Genomic DNA, 24,452 nt, shown 5'->3' with positions numbered 1-24,452 from the left:
AATAATCGCATACTACGAGTTTCTAGAGGAAATGCGGAGATCTTATCCGTGGAACAGTCGCGTGCGAAACTAGCGTCAATCAAAAGCGGCTTCATGCGACCTTCCACCGTTTATTAGATTTCCAGTAGGAAACGTATCCTGATTTTATGGGGAGGGTTTCTTCGGAGAAACCGAGTTTATTATTCGCTTGCTTGTATTTATACAGAATAAAAGCTACTTATTCCAAATTACGGTCGAACTAAATTCCCTTCGTTGTTCGTTTCTCTTAAATAAAATTAAAAAAGAAGAAGAAGAAGAAAAGAAAGAACGGATAAGCGTGAAACGAGGGCGACGTGAAGGTTACAATGAAACGAATGACGAGGTAAGAGGGAAGAAAAATGGACGAGTTGGGATACAGGGGAAAGCAGAAGGATTAGAGGCAGGCGGTTGGAGGAGGTAAAGCTCCATCGGACTAGTCGTCTTATTATCGCGCTAGCATTTGGGTCAACGAAGATCTTCACGATCTCGATGAACCCGATGCTGGGGACGTGGTATTACGGGGTTAAGAGTTAAGAAAATCGGTGTCGTTGTAGTAACCGACGATCAAATTAACTTTTATCGCTGTATCGTGTTTGTAGTTGGATCAAAGAACTCTTGATATCGCCTCAGATAATTCTCAGGCTTTTAATCTCTCTATAATTCTACGCGAGATAAAAAAAAAATAAACGTATCTATATATATTTTTTTTTAATTTATTAATGTGTGCAAATGCAGCAGTGTTAAATTGTTTATGAATTATTCAAAGATTGTTATCTTACAAGGGACGGACGAAAATATGGACCTCCATTTTTCATAGACAGTCGTTACAGAGGTGAAAACAGCCCTTAAAGTTGGGCTAAGAAAAATTGCCATCATTCTTTTGAATAAAACATCTATGAGAATCCTCCCTCGAATAATTTAACACCGGCCAATCCTTTTTCTAATTACCCTCATCGGTACCTTAAAGGATAAAAGGATATCGTTAATTGAATACAGCTAGTTTTCCAGACTTTGCCTCGACAAAGGGAAGAGAAATGGATCACCAAGTATCGCGCCGTTCTGAAATTTCTCTCTCTCTCTCTTTTTCTCTGTGCCTTCCATTCGCTTGATTCACGAAGATTATGCCAACCAGGCCGCAATTTCTCTCTGCGATCGATCGAGTATAATAACCGACGAATAGTTATTTCCAAGATCGTATTGTCGCGTTCAGACGATTTTCCTCGTGAAAAGTACTCGTTGAAATGGCGTCGTATATTCGCGTGACCGCCGGTTATAAAAATTCGTTGGGGACGTGTACACAATTGTGAAAGAGTGACGTGTTTTGCCCATCGACCCGGTGGAGTAAAAATAAACCGATTTTTCTGGGCCATCCGGATGGTTGGACGACAAATTCTTAAATTCGAAGCGGAAATTGGCACCAATTATGGAGTAAAGCCATAACATTGGAAAGACTGGTAAATCTTCTTGGAACGAAGCTTACGCGAATCGACAGATTTTGGAGGAATCGTAACCAAGAGATAATCCGTATGACGGCTGATCCGTGGTCTGGCGAACCACTCGATATCCACGAGAGGTTCGTTTCTTGTGGCCCGTCGAAGAGCAAATATTTAATCGAAGATAATCTTACGGATAACTGTGTCTGATCGGGGATTTGAAATTTTTAAACGAAACATTCGACGAGCAATTATTATACAGATTTATTCGACGTGTGCTTCTCAATTAAATGAAAATGAATGAGACGTAAACCCGTATTTAAATAAAATATCCAAGTAATTTAATCAGCCTATCGAACAAAAGTGATTAAAGCACACACTTTTGGCAAATCGAAACCCCTTGAAGCGATACTTCATTTTTCCAGTCAAAGCTTTTCAGAAAGGATCTATCGACAACTGATCGCCAGGATTTTATTACACGGGCAGAGTCGTTCTAACTGTCGGTGACCCACGAACGATGGGGTTAAAAATGGCGAGGATTACACGAAAAAAAAAAAAAAAAAAAAAAACGAAAGAAAAATGGTGCTCGATCTCCGGAACTCTCGCTTATTCAACCATTGAGATTGGCGACGTTTGAACGTTTTCGAGAAAGAGAGAGGAGAGAGTTTTAAATCTCGAAATAAAAATATCGATCCCCGTGGATCCTCCTTGTGAGAGTTCAACGAAGAAGAATGATGCACCGCGATGATGCGCTGTCCACGCCAAGTGGAAGAACTTCGTTGACCTAAATACTGAAAGATAATAAGGGAGGCTTGGCGAACTTGATCCTCGTCACGACAACGAGCCCCTCCATCTTTAATGCATTAGGGGGATTCCTCCAGTTGGATTTCGCCGAGTCAGAGATTACTTGCGAGATTCTTACGGATCTTGTCCACGTGTCACGATCGTCGTTTGTATTCTGTCATCGTTTCAGTCATGCTCCGATTTAGTAGTCGGATCAACTTTGAATTAAAATTCTGTCCTTTTTGAGCACCGGAGAAAAGTTTCCTAATTGGAAACTAGAAATTCAATTTTATTATTTCTTACTTGAAATTAACGCTGTGAATACATCAATCTATTAATTTTAATTAATTGAATCTTTGATCTCTAATATCTTCGAAAATTTGGAATCTATTTTTAAATCGAGTCTGATAAGGCGATTTTATATATATTCCCAATGTAATTTATAAAAAAAAGAAAGAAGAAACGTATTTCTCGTCATATTTTCCACGATCGATGATGTTGAACGCGAGATTCAATCAGAGATCACTGGAAGTGAAAGTGCCGTTGAATTGGACCAAGCGAAAGGACCACTCGTCGTTCTAAAATTTCGATTAGAAAAGAATCGGGGGATTAATTTCTAGCTCGACCGATTCCGTCCTCCTCTTCCGTTCCTCGAGGCAAACATTTCCTCCTCGCCTTGAATTCGATTTGACGCTTTTGTTTATCGTATTCTATTCGTATTCTAACCCCGAGCAAGCTTGGAAACTTGGAAAAACATCTTCCGGTCTGATGGATCGTATCCGATAAATCGATACCCGGGACGAGAAATCAAGCCGCAGAAATAGCGAAAAATTGAACGGTGCAAGCCATTGAATCCTTTTCGAATCGATCGAAATATATTTCTATTCACGATTAAGCGAAATAACGAAAGAAACTGTGGATGAATATTATTGACATAGGTGTATAATCCAATATGTTGAAACGTGTATCGTGACGGATATTAAAAAGATCTAGGCTATTGATTAAATAAGGAATAAATAATATAGCCAGGTGTTACATACAAGCGTATTTGTTTGTTATTTCAAATAACGGGAAAGATTAACACAGAAATGTTATAATATTTATATTCTCCTTTTTATTCTGTTTTTTTCTCCAAGTTCCATTTTGCTTTAAGAAGTCGCAATAATACGACTATTAATATCGGTAAATTCATTTCGTGCGAGGAAAAGAGAGAAATTGTTTGGAAAATGCTCTTATATTTATATTTCTCGTCCTTTTATCGTCGTATTAATCGTGCAAAAGGAAGTACGAATCTAATGGAAAAGTTAATGGAAAATTAGCCCCGACAAACGCGAGGATATATACAATAATATATATATATATATCCATTCAACGTGACCCCTCACATTTATTCCTTCCATGGATAATTCTTCTTCGACTGTAACCATTTGCGTACATCATCTCGATACAAAGACGAAGCGGATGTTGCTTCGTTTGAAAACCCACACTCTTTCAAATCTTAAGGACGAATTGAAAGCGCGCGTTGAAAAACCATTGGATGAAAAGCTTGTCACCGATGAGACGGATACGCCACGACCTTTTCGATTAATGCCCTCGTTTCGAAACTTTCATTTTTCTCAACTTTCGTCTCTGCTTCCTTTTCTTCCTTCTCCCCCATGCACGTATGTACGTTTCTTCTTCGCATACCAATTATTATTGTTCTCCAAAATTATTCTCTTCGCTACTTTCTTCCACGATAACACGAAATATCTTTTGTCAATTTAGACAACTGGTTCTCGTTTGAAAAATACAATTGTGAAAATACAATTATAAAAATACAATTCTTCAAATCCTTTGATTGATCAACTCTTAACCTGATAATTCAAATAATATTATCCTAGATTCGAGAATCTCGTGAACCAAGGATAACGCATTATCCTCCGCTCGTAAAATTTTCACAGGGTACACGGAAAAGTACTTAGATCCAGCTCGGATCTCGAATAAACTTTATCCGGAAATTTCGTTTTTCATCGTTGGCGAGTTTTCCATTGGTTGACGACGTTTCTTAACGAAAAATCATTTTAATCGTGGACAGCACGGGTCGATGAGAGGATACGTTCATTCGTGTGCAAGCCTTGTATTACGATCACGTGGCGATGAAGAAACGTGGGAAGAAACGTGCCAGGACTTTTTTTACTCGTCGTTTCGAAGGTATGGAATTATTGTCTTTGGATTAAAGTTTCTATTCTAAGGTGTCGTTGGCCAATGTGTTTTCAAAGATTTGAGCATTTCAATTGTATATGCACACGTGTAAAAGATTCAATTTGCATACGAAGTCAATGAATTCAATGATTCGTAAGAAAAATTTGTTGTGAAAGGAAAAATTCTCTGTTATATTTCATTTTTCTACAAAAGATCGACACTTTTGTTGCGGATCTTATCTGTAATTACATTGTAGCGAATCTTTATTTTATTATACCTAATCGAATCGTGGAATTCACGATGGAAATTGAAGAAGAATTGAAGAGTTTTTGCTCCTAATTTAAGATAAAAAATTTTACAATTTGCAATGAATTTATTCTCCTTCGACAAATGTACAACAAACAATACTACTTATTTAATTCTATGAAGAAAAATTATATCTATTCGAAAAAAAAAAAATCAAATTTGCTATTAAGATTGTTTAATACGTGCATAATTTAAATTCGTTAATGTTATTCCATTACAAACCGATGAATATTGCGTATACGATCATTAATCCGTTATTGATCTGTACATATATTAGTGTTTGTTAATCACTTTCTGTAATTGATTGCACTATCCAAATATTATTGACCATTAGTGTACGTGATTTAATGTATTTAGATAATTAATGGTTGCAAATCATAGATATTTATGAGACTGAATTTACGCGAATTCTCGTAAATACAAAGGAGGATGCATCTTATTATCTTTATAGACCAGCATCGCTTAACATTATGAGCATCGGCCTCATGGGGAGGAGAGACATAATCGTGCAATCACGTTTATATTAGCGATAAGGCCGTAAATATCGTGTTATTATAAAAACGTATTAAACGAGAAAACTTGATATCAGGAGCAACAACGTCCGAGAAGTGGATGGGTAGAAGATGGCTGCTGGAACTCGATATCGGAGAGAGGTCGATGCGAGGGGTCCTCCGGGTCGCGAGACGCAATATCAGGAAGAAAAGAATCGTAAAAGCCGATATAAGGCGGGTCACGAGGCGCGATATCAAGGTCGCGATGGAGCCATAATGCAAAAAATCTGAAATGCTGTATCGATACATTCTGCATTTTCCCCCTCATTTGCTTTCGTCGAACGATCTTCTCGAAGACTTCTTGGGAAGACGTTCGAATCTCGACAACTGATCTTTGAAATTTCTAGATGACAAGGATTCTTGAACGTATTTTCGAAAAGAGTATAATGTCGTAGATATTGAATTTTTGGCTCTCTCTCTCTCTCTCTGAAGAGAAGAATCTTGAAAATCTCGGAAATTTCGAGAATTCTTTGGAACCCTTTTTTCCCTTTTGGATTTAGGAATATTTCACAAATATGGAAACGAGATGTTATTACATCATAAAGAACATTTCTGTCCTACGATTTCGAATATTCCCTCTTTCGATCTCGTATTTATATAGATATGGCTTCTTGGAGTTTAAAATTCAATCTTTCAATCTCGCATGCTCCATTTTCACAAAGATACTACTCCACTCGAGTTACGAATATAATCAAGAAAACGGGACGAAAAATTTCGATCTTCCATCGTTCAAGTCAAAAATTGAATCAACGACTGATTAGCAAAAGCACATTTCCTCTTATTGCCAAAGTTATCAGATTAAACCAATCTGCCAACCCGTTTCCACCCCTAAATCGGTCACTTTTATTTCGTTGCATCGAGCAAAGCCTCTCCTTTATTTCGATAAGAATACCTCGACCATTAGAATATTTCCATCCAATCGTCGACAGCCTTTCGATGATTTCCTATCCGCGGATTCGACGACACCTGTCAATTGGCAGCGCGATTTATTACGAGAGCCAGCACGATTCGTATCGAGCACGGCTCGTTAAAAATGGCTTTCGACGAGCGGGTTCCCCGACGCGGTTCGTTTCACACAGCTGACCCAATTTCACAATGGAGCGAAATCGTGGGAGCAGCCGAAAAAGCATTCGGAGGGATGAGTCACGAGTTTGGTTTAGTCATCGGATGGAGTCGATGATTCCGCACGCCAACCAGTCGTCAAGATATTAAAAGAGCCGAGGATCGCGGAGGAGCGCGACTCGGTGTATGTGTGTCGAGCAGCGAATTCGACTAATCGATACTTTCTTCCCGGGCTTTCCCCGGAGAAACCTTTCATACATTTCCAACTATCTCTCTCTCTCTCTCTCTCGTCCTTCCTCCACGCGCCCGAAGTGAAAATTCACTGAGGTTGCACAGAGGATGGAAAGTAGAAACGTTGTAATAATAATAGTTTGCTTTTTTGAAGGGAGTGGAAGGAAAAACAGGAGTCGATCGTAAATAATCTTTTGGAGGAGTTGAAAGGATCTTGATAAAGTTGGATTGTTGGAAGGAGATTGGTGATGATACGCGCTACAGGATACGGTAAGGGGTCTTATAAAACAATCCTCCGACGAAGACCTTCGTCTAAAAATATCGTCTATTTATTCCGTCGCAGATGCGTAAATATTTTCCAATCCCAGTGGATGCTCGATCCATCGACTAGGTTTTTACGTAATATACGTACGTGTGTATGTATGTTTGTGTGTAATATGTTTTAATGAAGTAATATCGTGCACGCGTCAAATTCACGGAGGGAAGGAGAAACGATTGGAAGCGATTTTTTTTCAAACGAATGTATCTAAACGGAAAATCGACTTCCTCTGTGAAGAACACTTGGACGTTGGTTTTGAACAATGATGTTGAAGTTTAAACACGGACGAGGAGGAGTAAAGCTTTTGTTGTTGTTGGAACAATGCGTGTTTTGTACAAAGATAACGATTGATTCGATGACTGTTTGAAGGAAGATCGAGATCGATAGATGGTCGATCGTGTTACAACACGGACGAGATGAAAAGTCTCGGGATAAGATAGGTGGGAAGAAAATGGTCCAGAAGGGGAAAATATATAATTATTCTTTTCATTTGTGTTCAACCTACGAATACAATTGCATCAGTGAAATTCAATTTAATATTTTCGGAAGAAATAATTTCATAATTTGTAGAATCGATATCTTTCATCGATGTTATTAACAAATTCTCTCTGCAATAATATAAATTTTCAAGAAAGGTTTTAACAATGAAATCGTTCATTATGGAAACAATTTCCATACGATATTCCAAAGTTAGTTCGGAATTGTCTGTGAACTGTGCACAAAGTTAAAGCAGAGTTCATTTGCTAATTTGAATTTGTATCGAATGAAAAACTTGATCACGATGATTCTGAAATATGAATAGAGAGAGATTATCGGATAGTTGAGTCTTTTGTCCCAGCCTCGATTCTATATTATTTAATTTTTCACAAAACTGGAAAAGAAATTACATACGCCTCGATTCAATGAATACATTTATGCTCCAAAACTTGTAACGCTCTTTCTTTCGTCATATTTCAATTATTTTACTTTCAAAACGCAATAATGCATCGATAATTGACAATCGCGAATGTCAATTTGCTTTATCTTTTCCACAATTGATATTTTAAACTTTCATTCTATAATAAAATAACGAGAGAGATAATTATCTAGATAATTAACCAGGGTAATCTGATGGAAACTGGGAATAATTAACCGACAATTAATTAAACGAAACTTTTAGAAGAGAAAAAGATAATTACACACACAGAAATATCAGCAAATATTCGAAAACGTTCGCTTTTATTATCATCTTTTTAATCATCCGTCCGACAAAAATAAATTTATGATTATCAATCATACGCAAAATCCATTCGCTTATAACCAAGCTTTTATTTTTTAACGAGTATAAAACCATTTTTCCTCCACGTACGAGTCACGTGTGGATAAACGTGTGTGCAAAAATGTTTTCGCACACGAGACGATTAACAGCGAAAGAAAGAGCCTCGCAAATGTAAATGCAGCTATTGATCCACACGCAAGCCTTGACAGTAATGGACTCGCCACATTTTTACCTTTAATCATTTTACCTCCACGAGGTTTTTCTTTTTTTTTTTTACGCGCGTTTTTCGAGAGCAACGAGCGTTGAAAGAGAGAGAGAAAAAAAAAGTAGCACGAGGAACTAGTTGGAAGACGAGGAAGAAGGGAAAATTTTGCGGCGGACCAACGAAAAACTGCCACGGACCGACTTATTGATCCGCGATGGTCTGCCCGACTTATATTTCTCGGTCAAACTTTCGCCACGTTTCTCGTTCAAAAAAATTGTAAGAGTTAAATTAGACTATATACATGTGTATATATATATATATATATATGTGTGTGCATTCGTGGTTGCAAAAGTTCGCGATTGGCTGGAAAACGTAAAAAATAAGGGAAGAAATCGTTTCAACTTTTCCGTTCCGAGCCGAGGAATTTCGAAAAACAGTCAAATAACAAATTTCGCCAGACAATTTCTTTTAGCATCCGCTGAGAAAATTTTCATAAAACTCGTGGAGGAAACTCTGTCGAGCGTTTCCCATTTTTCGTTGTAACGAGATGTAATTAAGCCCCTCTTCTCGATAATCGCGTCAGAAGAAACAGAAAATCGACGAAGAAAATGGTTGGAAAAAGTTGGAAACGTATCGAGAAGAATCGAATCCACTTGATAAGAGGAATAATGATCGAGGGCCGGGTGTAGCAGCACAGAGGCAAAATGTCCGATATTAATCTTGTGAACGATTCGAGAAGCTTCGAAGAAAGGAGTTTCCGATAAAAAAGGAGAAAAAACATTCTGGATTATTGCACGGAACATCGTAACGAAACGACAGAAGGGAGTGTTCTCGCGATCGGTGACGGGAGACGTTTCCGAGAAGAACAGGCCTATCGATCCGCGAAGCAAATGGCAAAGAGATGGCGGGTGCCTCGTCCCTGACGTAATATCCGTAGCTGATAGAGAAAGCTCCATTTACGATTTTCACCTCGTCCCTCGGGGGAGGATCGACGTCACGAAGAGATTCTTTACCACGTTTCCTTCCTTCCTTCCTTTCTTTCCTCTCGTTTCCCTCTTTTCTTTTTCTTTTTTTTATTTCGCGACACAGTTATCCGAGACATTCCCTTTTTCCCTCCAGACGTCTACTACCAGCTCTCCTCCAATTCTCATGGACGATTTTCTTATAGAGGAATCGCAGCTGGCCTCCGCTCCGTTTTTCATGCAACATTAACCTCCTTATTGCACGACACTTTCGTTCACCGATTCTTTAAATTATCGAATCCATTCTTAAAGATATAAATCGGTCAAATGGCGAAATTGTACTCGAAGAGTATTTCTTCGAATCGGATCGGTTATAGTAAAGAAAATTGTAAAATTTGATTCGCTTATTTGATCGGATGTCACGTTTCTTCCAGAGGAATTTCGTTACGTCATAACGAGTTATCTAATGAAACAAATCGTTCATCTGATTGATTTATATTGGTCGCGCTACGTTAATTAGGATCGGATATATACCGAACGATTTATTCGAAATTAAGATAGAATTGGAGAGTTAGTTTCGCTTCTGTATCAACGATACAGATCTGATTCTCTTTCTTAAAGTTCGATCGAATTCAAGCAAAATAAAAAGACGAAAAGCAACTTTAATTACTCGTCGTCAAATATTATTTGCCTGTATTATCGAAGATGAATCTGTCGGAATTGTGCGACCATCAATTTAAACCACGTGCATGTATGTTTAATGCCACGACTTACGCTTGAAACGGTGCTAGTAGTATAGCCCGACCGTGGTCAGACCGTGGCAAGTTCAACGGAGAAAAATCAATGAACCTCGGTTGCGCGAGGTATAACGTTTTTCGTATCCGCTGCTTTCCCAAAGACGAAACGAACTTTTGTATTTTTGTTTGCTGGAAAGATCTGGAAAAATTCTTTATTTCTTTATCATTCGTCCCTATATATCTTTTAATTCACTTTTCAATCAACGTTTGTCATTCTTTTCTTAGCTTTTAATTTAAATACCAGATTTTTTTTTCTATTTAAAAAATTTTGGTAAGAAAGAATATGCGAGATTTTGAGGATTATCCTCAAGTTGAATTAAAAATAAGCTCGATCGGAATCCCACGTTCGTTAACAAGTGTAAGTAGTAAGAAGCGAGACGAGGCTGACAGTAGTTTTTTAATTTAAATAATTCGAATAAGTAGATTTTACTTTACTTAAAATTTGGTAAGAAAGAACCGATTTTGAGGATTATCCGTAAAAGTTGCATTAAAAATAATGCTTGATCGGAACTTTAGACAACAAGTAGTAACGAATGAGACGAGGTTGACAGTGATCATACTTTTAATTTGAATACTAGATTTTATTCCATTTAAATTTGATAAAGAAAGAATCGATTTTTGAAGATTGTTCTCGAGCGAAATGGTTTAAAAATAAAGCCAGATTCGTTGACAAGAGCAAGTGATAACGAGCGAGGCGAGGCTGACAGTGGTCACAGCGCGTTCCTAGCCGGCCAGAATTTGCTAAACAGATCACGCAATCGCAAGATGCTTTCGTGGCGAACAACGTGGTTCATAGATAGTGACAAAAGGCCGTGGTTTGGCATAGTTTCCGCTCGATGCAGATCGTTCCCAACAAAGACGTGGTATTCTCTTAGCTCGTAGAGCGCGCGCACGAACAAAGGAGGCTTTTGATAAGGTAATCGTTTATCAGTTGACATTGAAGTTGAGCGTGAAATTCACTCTGGATCCCTCGTCAACACGTACGATATTCACGACGTGAATTTAACAAGAGCCACGTGGACCAGTGATTTCAACGAGCTCGAAATTTCATTCTTGCGAAAACTCGAATCGTTCGCAATTCGAAAAAAAATCGAAAAGAATTTTGTGATTATGGAAAATTGTAATAACAAATTTCTCTATAAAATCCAAAATAAGAACATCCTCCCCCCTCCAACCCCCTACATTTCTTATATCGGTATACCTACTCAAAATAGAATCGACGATGGCTTTTCCAAGTTCAAACAGATTTTATAAAAATATTCGAGTGCCATTCAATCTCCTCGAGCTGCTCGAGCATCATCCATCCTGGTGGATGAGACTTCTCAATTTTGTCCCTGACACTCGGACGACCGACGATCCGCGGAGGCATTCTTCGCGCCGCGAACTCGTTATTGGACCGAGTTCCATGCAGTCTTGCCTCATCGATTACCGAAGATTCGCGGTTAAACTCGCCCCGGTTGGAGTTTAACCCAGTTCGAGCATCCGCGGATCATTGAAAAAATCTTCGCAGGAAGATAGAAAAGAGGCGCAGAGGAAAAAGATTATAATATAAGAGAAAGATGAAAGATGTGGAGGAGGATCGAAGAAGGTAAAATTTCAAGGAATAGAAAACGACGAGATCTTTCTTTCTTACGAAGATCCTTTCGAAGAAGAAGAAGTGGGAATTTCTGTGGAACGAGCTGTCCTGTGAAAAACAGGAGAGATGGAAAGAGGCTCGAAGATATCATTAGGCCTTTCTTATCCATGGCTCGCTCTTTGACTACGTTCCAAAAACATATCCACGCAACGAAACGAAGGAATAACAAGGAAGAGCCAAGGTGCAAAACTTGAAAATGCTTTTCAACGTGGAATTAATTTTGTCCAATGGCGTGGAACACGCCGAAGAAATTGAATTACCCGCCATCGTTGGTGGTATCGAGCCATTATCCAAGCATGGAAATTCGATTACTCTTCCAATTCACCGCCAACTTTCCACTTTGTATCCGTGTACATGTGCGTATCAGCGATGATTCTGTGGATATATCCCTACTTCCGGGATATTTCCAAGTGTCTCCATTTAACGTTGTTTTTTTTTAGACAGTCGTGATCGGTGATCAGGGAAAATGTAGATTTTAGTATTATAGAATTTCTAATAAAGGCCACGCGAAATACACGTCGGTTATTGAACTGTGATTGACGTGTCATTTAATGGAGGGTGATTAAACAGGGTGATAGGGAATCGAACTCGTGTTTCGTGAAATATTTAGCGGTAATGATGAACTTTGATCTTTCAATTCTTACTGGAGAAATTTTAGAAGAAAAACTGTTTAAATCGGAAAACAACAAGAACATTTTAAACAAAATAAAACACTTTTTTCTTTTGCATTTCACAAAGAAAGAAGATCAATTTTATTTCATTTTAATTTCTTCTTCGAGATTTCTCGGATTTTTGACGAACTCTGTTAACTTCTTTCCAAAGGAGGAAATTAAAAGGCAGAAACCTTTACAACCATTCTATGTCTTTTTATTCTTCTTCGATAAATCTTTTCACGTTTCGAAAATTTCGCAGTTGCAATAATAAACGATTTATTCTTCCGCTGTTTCATTGCATTAAAAAATCGTTTCTTCCGTTTTTCCAAAATAATTATTAATAATTATTAATATGTACAATAATAATCGTCCATCGAACGATTATCTGTAACCGTGTAACATTTCTTTCGATCAGCGTTGAAATCGCGATCGTGGTTCAGCTCGATTCTCAAAGTACAACTTCCGCTCCACGCGAGAGCTTATTACACGCGCTATCTGGACCGAGCCAGCTTCCGGTGTGCAATTATAGACGCGGGGCGCGGCCAAAGTGAGTGCTTAACGAGGAACTCAGCAACCCTCGCGCGGCTCGTTTACAATGAAACTTTCGTCTAGACGGAAAGTGCAACCCCCTTTTCCTTCGCGGAAGTCGCTTCCTTTCCTCGCCAAGATTCTTCTCGCGCAAAGATTCTCTTCTCTATCCTCTCTCTTCCATTCCAGCAGACGAGTCGTCGGCTTCAAAAAGCTGGAAACACAGTGGTCTTGTTCGGTATTCTTCTCGGTTAACACCGCCCACCATTTTTATTTTTACCCTTCAAAGCGTCCTTTTCCTTTAAACGAGGTTGCAACATTCTAGCTAATTTTCTTGGAATAAGAATAAATTTCAACGAAGTAGGATAGCAATGTTCGTCTCGAACATTGTCTTCGGGTGTTGGAAGCTGGCCCGCGTTTTTTCTCTTCTTCTTTTTGGACGGCGACCAATTACGTGGGCAGAGAGTCGTTTCTTTTTCTTCGCTGTTTCTACCCTCCCCTCCTCGACGCCTCCTCGAACGATCGACAATGAGGTTACCGCGTCCGATGGTCCCCGGGGAGGCGCATAATGTTATTTATGTCGTCTGCGTGGGTTCGATGTAATTTCGTTTCGCTTCGAGTGTTTAGTCGAGTTAGTCGAAAGTTGATTAGGCGTTCGAACTTGGAAGGCCGAGAAGTGGACGAGACATCGAGGATTACGGTTCGAACGTAGTTTGCCCTATCGAAATTAATCCTCGATCGATCTTTTTCTCCCATCTCTCTCTCTCTCTCTTTTTTTCTTTGCGATAATAATCGAAAGATTGCGTTTCGTCGCAATGATGTGATACGACGTGATCAGGGAAGGCAGAAATCAAGGCAGAAAGTCACGGTGGCAATTTTTCGAGAGACACGCCTCTGGACGCGTAATTGGAACGTTTAATGAGCGGGTGAAAAGAAGGGTAAAATAAAGGCATAATTAAGAGAATTCTAACCGTGGAAGGTAATTGGTTACGCGAGCTACATTTTAATGAACGGCGGGGCTAATCAAGATGGCGAAGTTTCGATAAACGGAACGACTTCAAACGAACAAACTTACCGAGAACTTGAACTTTTCGAAACGTTCTAATTCAATCCGTTCCTCCATCCATCGAAACGGAGAAAAATTAAAAATTTAAAGTTAAAAAAAAAAAAAAAAAAAAAAAAAAAAGAAAGAAATAGAAATAAAAGAAAAACTTTTTTTTGTACGAAAACTTTTGCAAAGTTCAAACTTTCGATATAATAAAATTCTCGTTCTTTGATTTTAAGTTGGACAAAAAAAAAAAAAAAGAGGAAGGAAGGATTTCGCAACGATTTTCAACGATGACCAATCGTCGCCAGGGAAACTGGGGCAAGGAAAAAAAAAACGGGGGCGCGAAAGGGAAGACGTAGAAAGAGCAACGATCGAATGGGTGAGTCATTTGCGTCGACACAGGGGCGACCTGTTCGAGGACAAATCGATGGCCCAGCCATTGCAAAACTCCGGATGAGATTACGTCCGCTGGATTAGAGTGTGAAATCGATGAATCGATCACCCTTCTCATCCTTCCTCCCGGAATACTTTCGCAGCTTTTCTTCACCTCGAGAACGCTCGTCTTTCGTATCTAACACGGTTATCTCGAATTTGCAATCGACTCGTCTTTCCTAAACGTTGCTCGTTTAACGAATAATCTTGCGCTCACTTTGCAACAACGTCGTAAAACTTCTCTCCCCCTTAATAATTATTTTATTACGTTGCGTTATTTGTCACGACTAGCTTTCCCCCCCTCTTCGTATCCAATTTCGTTTCACTTAATCACAACGAAAGAGAATCCTCTCTCTGTGCACAAATCCACGGAAAATTCGAGCGAACGAAGAAAAACCAGGCCACGGATTTTTTCGGGGAATTCCACGCCGAAATGATCGACGAAATGGTGAGAAGGAATATTTCGAAAACAACGAAAGCGGAGTGCAGCTGATGAATCGCAACACGAATTATTATTATTATCGAGCGTGCAAAACGAGTGGAGGAGAATACAAAGCGGGATCCCCGTGAATCTCGCGAATTCAATTTCCCGTGGCAACTTCAGCTATGAAATTTCTGTTTCTCCCCCCATCGAGGGGAATCCTCCTCGCGTGCACCGTTCTGCGTGGCGTGCGTGCAAGAGGTTTGGAGGCTGTGCAACTGGGTCGTAGCCTGTCCTGACCCGGATGAATGTCGCGTGACGTCAGTCCCCTTGATCTTCCGTTCCAGCTTCGTCGAGATGTCGATTACCGAGGGAACGATTACCTTCCACGAGCGTTTTCGTGGCCAGCCACGGAAGCTGCTGAAATCTTCTGTGTGTGTCGTAACTCGCGCCGCGTGGCGTGCTTTGTCGAAGAGGATGCGCCATGATGAATATCGCGCGTGTTGGTGTTGAAGGATATAACACGTGGAGAGACGAAACGTGAAAGGAGGATTCTTCCCTGTTCTTCCCTGTTTTTTAAAGCATAGCTCATCCTCGTTTCTTTGTCAAGCGTTGTTGTTTGCGCGTCTTTTTTCACGGACCACCGCCGAGCCATTTCGCAACAACGGCGCAAGGTTATTGCATAAGAGCATGCACGAAATAGATATACAAATATTTGGGTTGGAGGGGGTGGTGTCGATCGACGAGGAAATTTCTTTTTTTTTTGAATTCCTCTTTCGATTCCTCGTTTCGACGATTTCTCTCCGGAAAGGAGAAAGAAAGAAAAAAGTTGGTTGGAAGTATCTTTTTAAAGTGGATATTCTACAATGGAGGGGTAGTAGGCGTCTATTTTCGAGAATATATTCTTCGCGAGTAACGCGGCCTAGATAAGACTAAGAGTAACCTAAATTGGTCCTCGAGCGACGGGTAAATTCTTATCTCTCCTCGAGACTCTAACATTCCTATTTTTAAGTCTTAAAATGATTAAAATAAATAAGATTCTTCTCGGATATTGCTCGCAAAGCTTGGCCTAAATCCTTTTGAAAATAGGCCGAGCGATCCGTCGAATTCAATTTCCAACGAGCCACGTGGAAAGGATTGTGGGTGTTTTTCAATTAGAGGCGGAGGGAAACGAGTCGAAAAAAGCTTTCCACGGTCGAAGAGATCCGCAATTTCGCAAGTTTCGACGTGATATCCGTGTGACTCACACACGAGGCAACAGCTGAGAATAATACGGTTTTGTAAACGACTCTGGGAACGACATTTAAGAATCGATGAATCGCTTGATAATTGGCGGACAATAACGATGATGTAATTCGAAAGGAACGAAATCGATCTCCCGTTTCCAAGTCAAGTTTCCAAACTTCGTTTAAATCGAGCTGCGGTTAACTGCCAGTTTCAATTACATTTACACGTTTAGATTTAGGGAAGAGATCCCATCCGATGATACGGATTCACCGGACCGGCGCCGAATCGATAATAAGCCACCTCCTTGACTCGCCGCGGATTATACGCGTACACACCATCGAGAACGGTATTAAATGCCTGGCAGCGTATTGTGCCGAAGATTTGTTATCACTCTGTGATGAGATAGCAACGGGTATTGTAATCGAGAAATTCTCGCGACGATGCAATTCTCTCGAGAAGAGTTTTCACGGATTTTGTCTGTCGGATCTTTTGAAAAATAGGGGAATCGATCGAAGTTGAAAGGAAAAGATCGTTCCTTCGAACGATTCTTCTTTAGAAGCGGGATCAAATAGAAATGTTTGAACGTTTGAACACAAAGGAAAACTACTATTTTTCGCTACTTCACTTTTATAAAAATGGCGCCAGGAACAGGAAACGATTGCGATTCCTCGATTCTCCAAGTCGAATCCCCTGCATCATTTTTCTATCGGCTCACCAGAAATTATTCCTCTCGTCAAAAATAATAAACTCTTCCCCTTTCCTTCGCTCCCCAATAAACTCGTAATGGGTCGTAAGTGGCGACTCGTGCGGATATTCGGCACGATCTCGAGTGCGTGCAAGTGGTGATAGTGGCTCGAGTGATTGTGGCCTGGCCATCGTGCACAGCCGTCAAGTGGCTAAGTGGATATTCCCGCCGTTTGATCGAGTAGCGAAAATATTCTTTCTGCTCTTTCTTTTTTTCCCCCTTTTTATTTCTCTCGCAGAGACCTCGATCGATTGAACGATTGATCGAGTAACTCTTCTTCTACGTACTCCTCCAACTTTTTCATTTTCTTTCGAATTTTCGAAACACGATTATTATCGTGTTTGATGGAACTCATAATAAGATTGCTTTTTATTACTTGATACAGAAGAAAATCGAAAAGTTGGATTTAATTTTTCAGGGGAAAAGAATTGATTCCATGGATCGAAGCAGCGAGATTCTCCGATTTTTGACAAACAAAATTTAATTATTGTAATTTATAGAAATGTAATTGCGCATATCTACTTTATTTTCACGACATCGCTTTAATTACAATATAAAAGTCATGTTCCAGCTTTAAGGATACGCTTGGCTGCTTGTTTTAAACGCAAGCGAATCGAGGAAAAGCATCGGCTGATCGGATTTTCTACGTGGATCGCTTTAACCCGGTGCCGTCCAAGCTGATTGTAAGTCTTGGAGGCTTACGGTGGCTTCCTCGTCTTCGTTACATTTTATCGACGTATTATCGTGCACGTACCAGCCACCTCCTTCATTTATTCCCCCCTTCTTTCTAATTTCAATTTGAAATTACCTATTCATACCAATAAAACTCATTTCTAAACTAAACTAACTCCAATCGCTCTTTAAACGGTTACGGTTTTAAAACTTCCAAACTTTTGATTGATCCTGGTGACACGAACAATTCTATTTGTTGTGTCACGATACACAAAGCGTCGTTCCAATCCCGTCACATCTCGAAGCTCGATCAATCGCGTTATCCAATTATGACGTTGGCGAACGCGTCACTCGCCAATGGAAATTTTCGCCAAGGGTGGTGTCTTATATCTTGGAGAAAAATAATCGGGGAAACGAAAACGTCTCCATCGAAATCCCACGCTCGCAAACCTTGAAATCTCTCGACGACCTCGAGAGAAAGTTTATCGTGGGGGGGGTTTGCCGCGTCTGCGTTTCCCAACCCCGGTGTTTTCGAAAACTTGGACGACCAGCCGCCTCGTTTATACCGGAGGAGGAACGGAAAGAGAGAGATTTAATTAACGAACCGCGATAATTAGAGCGGTGTACAAAAGGATGCGTATCACTCGCATCGATGGATCTTCAGTTCAAGGTAAAACGAGGCCCTTCTTGCTTCGACGATTATTTAGAATATTTTGGGGAATATTGGTAAAATTCATGACTCTTTCGCAGTGAGGATATTATTCTTTTTTTAAAGATTCGTTTCGAAAGTTGTTCTGGAAGTTTTACATTTCATCGTTCACGGACGATCTTGTCGTGAGCCAATAATAAACTGCGACACACGGTTTTTCCGCGGGAAAAACGAATCAAACAAATTTGATTGGATAGAAACTTGGGACATTTTTAGCATAAGACAAATAAAGAACGACGAAGAGAAACATAGAAGAGGAATCTTTATCAACGAAAAAAAAAAAAAAAACTAGGAAGAAAGACCAAAAACTTGAGAAGGAAAATGGAAAGTTGAAGAGATCGTTGTTGAAGATTTCCCCATTGCGAGATCATGGTTTGATTAAAATAATTCGTTTCACGGACGCGATCAAATTTTATGAGAGGAGATCGTTTTCGCGCGTCCCAAAACGGTGGAATCGAAGGACGTCCACCGAATTTTCAAATCCCCTCCCTGGAATGACCTCTGCAGCGACTCGACTTGCAAGTGTACTCCGCTTCGAGTTTGCGGTCTATCGATTGGTTGGCACGGATACACGATTATCCGCTAATCGGGAATTAATTAGATTCACACTCTACCCCCCCCCCCCCCCCCCGCATAATATCTCCACGTTCTGTACACGTTCGATCAACGTGGAAGAGTCATCGATCGTTGTTTTTTCTTCTTCTTTACGTACGTTTTGGAATAATGGTTTTTAAGAAAGAAAAGGTATATGGCTCATCTTGGTGGTGAATCGTGTATAATTCAGTCAATATCGAGAAAAAGGAGAAAGGTTGGAACGAAATTAGAGGGAAGAGGAGAAAGAAGAGTAGCAGCTGAAAAAGAGGGTAAGGATGAATCAGCGCTGTGATCAGCACGATCGAGTTCGAGCCTCACGGTTTGGGAAAGGGCAATTTAGTTCGGTTTCGTGTCAAGAATTTCATTTCGATCCGCTTTTGCTCGAGCTTCCTCCTTAATCAGTCGATTAACGCCGGTCTATTTATTTGATCTTCTCCCCCTTGTAGAACGAATGAAAGGAGAAGAAGAAAGAAAAAGAAAAGAAAAGAAGAGATAATGACGAGAGATAGACGAAACGAGGGAGGTAGCCACGAAAAAAGGTGTTTCGAAAGCGTGAAAAGGAATCTAAAAAAGAAAAGAACGAAGCTGATAAACGAAGGGAGAGACGTAGAGCTCTCAGATTGTCTCTCCAAGGAGAAAACTCTCGATGGACCGATTAGAGTGGAAAGAACTAGTCGTCCATAATCGAACTTCCATCGATCCTCGCTTCATTTCTTCGAAATATATACGAATTCTCACGTTGAAGCAAAAATCCAGTTTAAAGACTCGGAGAGCATCTTCGTTTTCTCACTAACGAAAAAACTTTGACAAACAGAAAAGTGTGAAAATATTAGGCTAATTATAAGTGATAATTGATTAAAAAAAAAGAAACAACTGGCAATACTGGCGATTGTAGCTTTCAATTTTTGCGATTTTCTGCGGTTTCGATTATGAAAAAGTAACGATGGACGGAAAACGGGAATCATGGAAATTTCATCCGTTCGAAGAGAATTCCTTGGAGAGAAGGAAGGGCTCGTTTTTCAATCTCTTGTTTTATCGTTTTGCAAAATCGAATTTAATTTTTTAGCATTGTTCGAGCGACGCTTGCCCACAGCACGAGCAACAGTTTAGCCGCTTTTCATCGGGGCGATCGCGATAACGGGCGGCTCAGCTTGATTCCGTATTCAACGTTCCGTGTGCTCCCCCCGCATAAACACGTGTCTTTCGTTCATTATGCCGGCGGAACGTTTGAATTAGAGGCGATTAGTTTGCACATGCGGGGAAGGCTTTTTAAACTAGGATCGTTAAAAATTGAGCAACCAGTTTAAGAGTGAAAAAAAAACGGTTAGAAAACAGTTGTTCCCCTTTCGTTTGGAAACAGGTATAACATCGTGTGAGAATAATACCATGGCTTATGAAATTTAACAAGTTTAAGTTCATAGCTGTTTCGACGTGCGGGTTAAACCGGTGGTGGTACAACACAGTTTCTCTCCCCTCGAAACACAGGGTAACAAAATTTTTATGAAAAATTCGAGCACGAAATTTCGCGCGGCAATCGAAAACTGATGAGCAAATAGAAAGGCGAGCAAATTGATTCTATTGATTAATCCGAATGTTTGCTCGATAAATTTTTACTATTTTATAATATGTCGTTCGATTCCCGTATCACTGTGTGAAATTGATTAAAGTTTGCGGCATCAAATATTCACGATTTTAATTTGGAAAAGATGTGAGGAGAGAAAAAAAAGAGGAAAAAGAAAAAATATCGAAACGATGAATATTTCGCGTACACAACAACTCGAGATCTCGTGTGAATCAAATTGACGAGTCGCAGGGCAAACGTTAAACCGAGAAAACGAACGCAATCGAAGACACGAAGTAAATTCGAAATCGTTCGAAATGATCGCGGTGAGAATAAATTCTGATCGAAACATCTCCTTTTAATTATTTTTCGTTTCCATTTCGAGTTTTCTAATATTTTCCTCTCGAAACGTTAGACGTTTTATTTGCACGAGGAAATACAACGAGGAAAATTCATAATCGCACACCAACTTAAACACGAAGTATCAACCGCATCTCGAGTCGTAACCAAAACCGAGGACGAGGATTCACGGATGATGAATTTAAGAGGGACGGATTCTCGAACACGGTCTACACGCTGACAGTTAGTCGATATTGCGATCCCTCGTGATATCTCGCCAGGAAACGTTTCGAGAGAACATTTGGCACCGTTACGAAAATCGTGATATTATTCGTCGTTTAAATCCAAATGCTTAAACGGTCGATAAAACGGCGGCGCTCGTGTCCATAAATCAGCACGGGATACGTGCTACTTTCAACCTATTGCTACGCTGTTACGGATATACATATTTTGATATTTTGATAAAAGTGATTAAAACGTAAATTTTAAAACGAACGTGTATACATTTTTGCCATTTTTTTTTTTTTTTTACAAAAACGTTTATAAAAATTTCGATATTCGAAGAGGCCCCAATTTAAGAGCCAAGTTCAATTTGCGAGCCGTGGCTCACAATCGAGGTGTAACGTTTATTCGTGATAAATTCATAACATAGAGATTTTTGTGAAAGATACAATTTAACAATACAATTTGTGTGGTTATTCAACGCGATTTATGGACGAGATTCGTGCATGCCTTTTTCTCTTCCATTCTTATCGATCCAATCTCTCTAAAATTAGAACATGTTCAGTACAACACATTTCTGAATTTGAATTATGAAACACTGTCTGTTCGCTGGATGAGAAAAGAAAGAATCGCGCGATTATTCTGGCACACGGCCGCGTAGGCGTGTTTCCATGAATCTTTTAAAGGCTTTTTATTCGAAAAGGGGGTGATTCGACGTTCGAAATAATGGGGCCGCATTCCACGACGATCTTCACCACGATTCTCGAATAAACGGTTTATCCGAGGGGCTCGTCAACGAATAATTAATTCGCGGTTGCAGGGGTAAACAGTACGTTTGATTCGACAGGAGGCGATGATTTGCGTACAATGTCGCCCCAATGTGTTCGCAGCCGAGGTTACAGCATCGGTTAATCAGGATTCGATAACACGAGTTATCATTTTGGAAAAATAATCCCGATCGAAATTTAAATTTGGAAATACGAAATTTCGAATCTTGGGTTTTTGGGTTTTCGCGTTGAAACATTGAAATTTCCAATTTGTATTTATGCTTGTCCTATTCTATAAGTAAAATTTAAATTTAATTTAATTTGAATTATATATGTATACATTTGAATTTAAATTAGACAGGTTCGATCAAGGAGATTTGATATATTATTTTGGGGGGAGTTAATGTGAATTTAAAACGAGGAATATTCAGATTCGAATTTAGGAGCATTTTAAACATTTTGAATTTTTAATACTCGAATGAATCGAATTATCGTACGAGCTTGATGTACCTTCGATGTTTGAATTTCGAATATTGCAAATAACAATGGATTATAACAATACCAATCTCTCTCTGTTTTCCTAGTAATAAATATTAAATACATATTCATTAATAATATATTCGTGATACGTTCAGAATTTTATTCCATTGTGTATATACGTATCGTGAAAATTAATTAACCGCTTTTGATTAATGATCTCGTGCAAAAAGAATGGAAAAGTTGGATCGATCAATTACGTTTTGATCGAAGAATACGAAGATGGCGAGGAAACAAAAGAAATTCGTGTAAAGAAAGAGAAAAAAAAAAAACGAATTTTCCACGGATTTCCAAAGATTCGATAAATCTTTTTCTTTTTTATATACGGATATTCTGGAAAAAAATCGATCAATTGTTGTTGATGCAAAACACACATATATATATTGGAATCCGTCTAAACCGATTCTAATTAAGCAATTACGTATCATTAGCCAAAGCCAGATAATAAGGTTAATATCGCTTTGTGTATCAGCTTGGTGATGATCGTATATTTTGAGCGTTGCAACCGCGTGGATGAAACATTTTTCATATCTCGTACGAATAAAAGTTAGATCAAAAAAGAATAAATTAATAAATAAAAAAAAAAATAAAAATAAAAAGAACGTGATTCGCGTTCGATTCACACTGCATCATGCATCGTATCGATCTCGAATCGAAACGATAGAAGAAGAAAAATAGAAACGAAGGGGATGATAAAAAAAAAAGAAAAGAGAGAGTAGAAAAGTAGTATCGTTACTACAAGTAGTAGATCTTCCGATCCACGACACGCGTGTAGCGAAAAAAAATTCATTCATTCTAAATTCAGGCAGCACGAGCGATGAGACAAATGAGACAAAGGGGACGAGAGAAAGAAAGAGAGAGAAATAGATAAACGCAATCACGAGTTGAAATAACGGGAAGCTAGAATATAACAAAGGAAATGAGAATGACGATAAACGAAGCGGAAATAAGGCAAACAGGGAATTCAAAGGGAAACCCTTGAAGATCGTTCCTTGCGAATCGAGCAAAGCGATATTAAATCAGATCCATCCTCGGCCTCTTCTCTCTGGGAATTAACTGTAATCCAGGAAGCGTATCGAAATAATTTCGATGCAGCATCATTCCAGATATTAATCCGCGAGAGAAAGAGAGGGAGAAAGAGAGAGATGTGCCTTGAGCGATGCATCGGACAAACCCTACGAAGGTCAAGGCTCGTTATCGATTAGTCCCCCTTCCGAGTGTCTGCCTTTTGCAGAGGCTGGCACGCTCCAGGGGAAGGTAGAACGCACCACCACCTTTCACCCTCTTATAATATATATCCACTTCTATTACGCGAACGATCGACGAAGCCTTGTAAACTGATTTACAGCTGCCATCGACCGCTCCCCTCTTCTACCATCATCCATTCTACAACCATTCTACGTCCATGTGACGTTGTAAACCCGCTCTGTTCCTAAACTCGATATTGTTGTACCGTGAGCCAATCTGTGAGGCTAAAATCTCTTCTCGTCCCTCTCTAACCTTATCGATCCTTCCAATAATTCGATAAATATATATCCCGACAAAGGATGGACGATATATCGTTTTATCAGGGACGAGAATACGTCGTGGTTGTAATATGTCGAAAGGTGAGTTCCGGGAGTAAAAAAATAACTAGGGGAAGTTCTTTTCTCTCTTTTATTTTTAGAATCGTGATTCTATTACGAAGGAGGGAAAAAATTATACTCGAACGATCGTTTTTCTTCTTCTTCTCTCTCTCTCTCTCTCTTCGTGCGAATTTACTCAGCTCGACGATGTGTAGCGATGTTGCGACGTTCAATCGTGCGACGTAAAGTCTGATCATGAGCCGAGAAAATCGTTTCGTTTCGCGTCGATTCGAAAACGGTAAATATTTGCCCGGATAATGGCGAACTTTTCATTCAGCGAGCTGGCCATACATTTTGCTGGATGAGATTTTCCCTTTTTTCTCTCCCTCGAGGCACAATATTTGCCCTGGTCAGAGCATCCGATTGACGAATACTCTTTCTCTCTCTCTCTCTCTCTCTCTCTCTTTCTGTTTATAATTCGCATCAGATGAAACGATTTTACGGGTGTTGTTGCTGTTTGCACGAGAAGTCTAGCGTAATATGTGTATTTTACGCATAGCAATTCTGAAGAATAATATCAGGATGTTATTACGGGTGGAGCAATTTCTTCGAAGACGCAGAAAGATTGGCTCGGTTTCTGGTTAGTGCCTGGTTGTTTCAGTTGATTTAGGATCTCGTTGTTAAATTGAA

The 24,452-nt window shown here is 39.5% G+C and overlaps 1 protein-coding gene across 11 annotated transcripts in view; it reads right to left on the bottom strand.

The window, feature by feature from the left end:
• Sap47 (Synapse-associated protein 47kD) overlaps window positions 1-24,452 on the bottom strand; it is a 59,106-nt gene that overhangs the window by 11,372 nt on the left and 23,282 nt on the right. The window lies entirely within an intron of this gene.

The sequence above is a fragment of the Apis florea genome, unplaced genomic scaffold (assembly GCF_048593485.1).
Source record: "Apis florea isolate Af1SG1 unplaced genomic scaffold, ASM4859348v1 contig_3772_pilon, whole genome shotgun sequence".
In the NCBI taxonomy this organism is placed as follows: Eukaryota; Metazoa; Arthropoda; class Insecta; order Hymenoptera; family Apidae; genus Apis; species Apis florea.
The sequence above is the reverse complement of the archived record's forward strand: the minus strand, read 5'-3'. Positions and strand labels throughout refer to the sequence as shown.